The following is a 5,312-nucleotide window of genomic DNA, read 5'->3' on the forward strand; positions in this document are numbered from 1 at the left end:
TCTGTTATCTGTTACCGATTTGTATATTCCAAGCGTTTAGTACAGTGCTCTGCACATAGTAAGCGTTCAATAAATGCTATTGAATGAATGAATGAATTGTAGCCTAGCTTCTTGACGGGCACAATTGCCGCAATGTGCATCGCAATGCCTGCACCGGTTGTTTCAAGCATTTCTTCCGCACTCTCCCCTCCCTCTATGGCTTATTTGTGTTCATGCTAGACCATTCCCTTCCCGGAAAGACGGGGGAGAATATGCCTAACAGTTCTATCCGCTGCCCAGCCCACTGCGGTTCCTCGGTATCCTATGACGATAACTGCTTCTAGACTGGAAAAACCCAATCTAAATGCAAAATGTCATTCTGTAGAGATGAGAACCGTAATCACTCGAAGCCGATGAATCCACCCTAATCGTATCAGAGGGACTCCTGGTTAACCAGCGAGAGCGCGAAGCCCCCGACACACGACGGCTCTTGAAATAAAGATTGAGGTTTACACGGCGTTTCCCAGACTCTTTCCCCCGACGGGCTTGTCGTCTCCCTATCCGAGATAGACTGGGAGCAGTGGCAAGGGTGAGGAGGATGTGAGTGCATCTGTCACTGAATCACCTCGTGACAGCCAGTGATAAGGCTCCTAATGCTACAGGGAGGAACGCGTCCACATGTGGAAGCTAGGCGCTTGTGAGACAGCCGAGAACACAAACGGGAAGAACGAGACGCAGGGACGGGCCTCGAGGGAACCCCGACTAGTTTTTGTATCACTTGACTGATTCCAACAGGCCACCCGTCTTTAAGAGGGGGAGAGATAACCGTGTCATCAACGGCGCGGCTCAGAAGAAGAGCTGTCGCCCAGGCAGAAATGCATCCGGAACATCTGCGGATGTGACCCTTTGGATATGTTCTTGCAAATTACGTTTTCCTTTCGTCGAACGTCGAGGTTGGGGGAGAGAGCTTAGTAATTAAGCAGAGAGGAAAACAAATACACCGATCTTCTAGATGACGAAGGGACAGAGCAACGCAGACATCCTCGGGCGGCGAGGGGGGTCCGAGAGGTGCGGCCGTAGAGGTCAGAGTGTGGACCTATTTTGGGACCCCCAAGACAACCGGATGGGGAAGTGTGATGGGTTTTTATTGTGAAACTTTACTGCCAACTCTTTTATATTGGATTCTCCCTAGTGCTTAGCACAGTTCTCTGCACACAGTAAACCTTTGATAGATACCATTGACTGATTGATGGCCAGCAGTGTCTCCTCTGCCAGTTGATCTATCCATTCATGCATCTATCCATCTGATTTTCCCTAAGGGAAAATAAAACAGGAAAATACAGTTTTTCCTGGCAATACAGACGGAAGGATCACTGGATATTTTCACATCAAAAGAGGCTGACATTTTACTGCTGATCCAGTAGGAGCTAATATTTAAATGTACACACATTCTGTCTCTAGATATATCCAAGATATAGCTTTGTATATGTATATAAATATGTATGTTTATAAATACATATATCATGCTTAGGCGAGCATGATATGCACTTGGATCTGTGACCTTTGGAGATTTAATATTCACCACGCTCAATTCCATAGCACTTATAATAATAATAATGGTATTTGTTAAGCACTTACTATGTGCCAAGCACTGTTCTAAGTACTGTTCTAAGCGCTGGGGTAGACTCAAGGTAATTAGGTTGTCCCACGTGGGGCTCACAGTCTTAATCCCTATTTAACAGAGGAGGGAACTGAGGCAAAGAGCAGTGAAGTGACTGGCCCAAAGTCACACAGCTGACAAGCGGCCGAGCCGGGATTAGAACCCACAACCTCTGACTCCCAAGCCCGGGCTCTTTCCCCTAAGCCACGCTGCTTCTCGTGTCCTGCACTGTACTGACCTGCAAGGAGCTTTAAAACTGAAGCAAGTCAGCCTCGGTGGATTTAGATTTCCTCAGTACCTCAATTCCAAGATTTTCTTGATCAAACAATGAACTGCAAAAATAGGATTTTCCAAACAGGTTTTGATTTTCTATAGGAGACCAATTTAAAAGAGAAACCTAGCTCTAAACAGACAATAACAACAACACTGCAAGGGAGTATTGTTAGCATTCTACACCAACGGATACGGATGATTAAGTCATTACAAGTTGCTCTTGTGAATGAGTGAATCCGTTCTGGAGTTTTCTACATATTGAAGTGGCAAAGAAGTTTACACAGTGCCTTACCTCTCTGCACACTTCAAACCGCGGATGTCACACGCAAACCCCTACTTTGGAATATTGATGTTGCCTCATCATGAACCCGCTAAAGTTCATGATACTATCCCAGAAATCAATGCGTTCTTGGACCCAGATTGGTTCTGCATTGACCTTCTTGGAAGAAATCCATTTCGTTTCTTCTTTGTTTTAGGACTCATTCATCTTCCAGCCTCCTGTAAGTTTAGGAAGCTTCCATCACATATTTATAGGAATACAAGGTCTTCCGGAAAATTACCACATAGAAAGATAATAATCGCAAGTACTGGTTAAGCCGTTATTATGAGCTAAACACCAGAGAAGCTATAATCAGATCAGTGCACACAAGGATGTGGGTTCTAATCCCAGCTCTGCTACTTGTCTGCTGTGTGATCGTGGGCAAGTCACTTCACTTCTCTGGGCCTCAGTGACCTCATCTGGAAAATGGGGATTAAACGTGTGAGCCTCACGTGGGACAACCGCGATTACCCTGTATCTCCCCCAGCGCTTAGAACAGTGCTCTGCACATGGTAAGCGCTTAAAATACCAAAAATTATTATTATTATTCTATGTGCCTCAGTTACCTCATCTGTAAAATGGGGATTGAATCTGTGAGCTCCGTGTGGGCCGTGGACTGTGTCCAACCTGATAGCTTGTATCCACCCCAGCGGCTAGTACAGCACCTGGCATAATGGAAGCATTTAGCAGATACCATTTAAAAAAAATGACACTCTAAGAGGGAAGAGGACAGATATCGAGTCCTATTTTAAGATGAGGAACCTGAGACTCAAGGAAGTTTAGTGACTTGCGCTAGAAGCCAATTAGAAGCCAGGCCTCCTGACTCCCAGTACCGTGATCATGGCATCAAGCCATACCACTTCTCCTGCCTCTTACAGTGACAATCCGCAGTTCCTTTAGGCAGTTTTAAAATAGTCATTCGTGATTGGAAACTTAGAATTCAGAAGTTTAAGGAGCAGCATTTGGAAAGCTTGACTTTTTCTTTTTTTCAGAATGGGAGGGTAAGCTTGTAGTTCTTCCATGATGGCCCTGGGGGGCTTTGATACCAAACACGGCCATTCCTCTAGCAGGCCTAGCACGTCAGCAGTGTCGGTTTACATCACGAGAAAACGGTTCTATATACCCAAGCACCCTCTGAATGGAGAACTGAAATGAGGCGTATGCAAACACGGAGTGCAGGGCATCTGCTTCAGTGATCTAGCGAAGGCACAAGCTCAAAGAGGCAGTAGTAAGGAAAACAACTACAGCCTAACTAACCATCAGGCACAGCATAATCAGAAAAGTCGGGGAGAGGGAGACCCACTCAGAAAAATATCACGATGCCACCGAGTCGCTTCAAGAAAACTATCGATTCATCCAGTCGGCACGGCAGAATTAATAGGTTCCCTCCGAGAGGTAGGGGCATGGAATATTTGACGAAAGCTGACTGGGCTGCCGTCTCCTCTAACCACTTAGCCAGTACTTGAGTGCACAATATCCTATTGTTGCCTTTATCTTATTTTCCTCAGTTCCATAGAATGTGTCCGGAGAAGAGAACAGTGAACAGAAGAGGGTTCATTTAATGGGCTGGTTTACAAAGAGACGGCATTTTTTCTTGAAGGGTCAAGATGCGTTTCACAGAATTCATCACCTTCCATATTCAAATTTGACCAGAAATGAGTTGCCAAGTGCCTCCGCTAAGCTCGGAACAAACATGGCCCCTTATTCTCCCTTGATACTTCTTTCCTTGAGATATAGAAATTGCTTGGAATATTTCCGAAGTAATCAGTCTTAATTCTGGAAGCATGCCCTGGTTCAGTAGCCTTCAATGAGAGTCCTACCAGTATGATTCTCATTCTTGTTCCCATTTTATCCCTGACTTCTGGAGAAAATGAACCGGGGCCGTTAATAATTACATTATTAATACTAGAAGTGTTAGGCTCAGTATCGTTTGTCATCATTAAGTAAAATGTATGTGTTATTACCCCTCCAAAAATGCTGGTGACAGAAGCTGTTCTTCTTATGTTTTAATTACAGATTGTTTAGGATTTTTATGTCATCGCTATAGTCCCATAAAACAGACTGGTGACTTCAACTAAGTCTTCTCTTCATCTTTCACCACTCATCAAGCTCTGAGACTAAGATGAATAATTTCCATGACTCGGTTCTCTGAAATGGGCCTTCTACCTTTACAGGGAACTCATAATTCATTCACCATACATTTCCAGAGTCTTAATTTCATCCTACTCGATCATTTACGGTAAACGTGTGAGAATAAAGATAGGTATTGGGCATTCTAGAATTTATTGTCCATTAAGCCTTGAACATGATCCGTGTGCTATCATCAAAAAACGTTTATAAAGTTCCCAGCCTGAAGAAATCCGAGGGTTGGTTCCAGTCAGCCCATAGCATGAATCTCTGCTAGGGGGACACAAAGTCTAAGGCCCACCTTGCCTACCTCAGCCCCGGTCTCAGGGTCGCACCCGGAGAGTTTTTAGTACCCCGCTATCAGTCTCGACTGTGCGGGAGGGAGAGGTCAAGCAGAGGCCTATCCGTTCTAGGCCCCTAGCTTGGGCAGCGGCCTAGCGAGTGGAAGGAAAATCCTGCTGTAAGGTCGAAACTCACCTGGAGCCGGGCGGCAGTGGCCTGGGAGGAGAGTCGAGGGGTGGAGACTCCGGGTTTACTTGCGTGGAAGGAGGCCACTGGTTAACGCACTTCTGTTTTTTACCATGAAAACTCTATAGATACACTACCAGAATGATCACAGATGGAGGTAGGGCGTTCTGGAGAGATAGGTCCATGGCGTCTCTATGGGTCAGACGTGACTCGACAGCATGAGACAACAATAAATAATATTGGTATTTGTTAAGCGCTTATTATGTGCCGAGCACTGTTCTAAGCGCTGGGGTGGTGGTGCAGGGTAATCAGATTGCCCCATGTGAGGGCTCACAGTCTTAATCCCCATTTTACAGATGAGGTAACTGAGGCACCAAGAAGTCAAGTGACTTGCCCCCAAATCACACAGCTGGACAGTGGCAGAGCGGGGACTAGAACCCGTGACCTCTGACTCCTAAGACGCTGCTCTTTCCACTGAGCCAGGAC

Source organism: Ornithorhynchus anatinus, chromosome 9 (genome assembly GCF_004115215.2).
Source record: "Ornithorhynchus anatinus isolate Pmale09 chromosome 9, mOrnAna1.pri.v4, whole genome shotgun sequence".
In the NCBI taxonomy this organism is placed as follows: Eukaryota; Metazoa; Chordata; class Mammalia; order Monotremata; family Ornithorhynchidae; genus Ornithorhynchus; species Ornithorhynchus anatinus.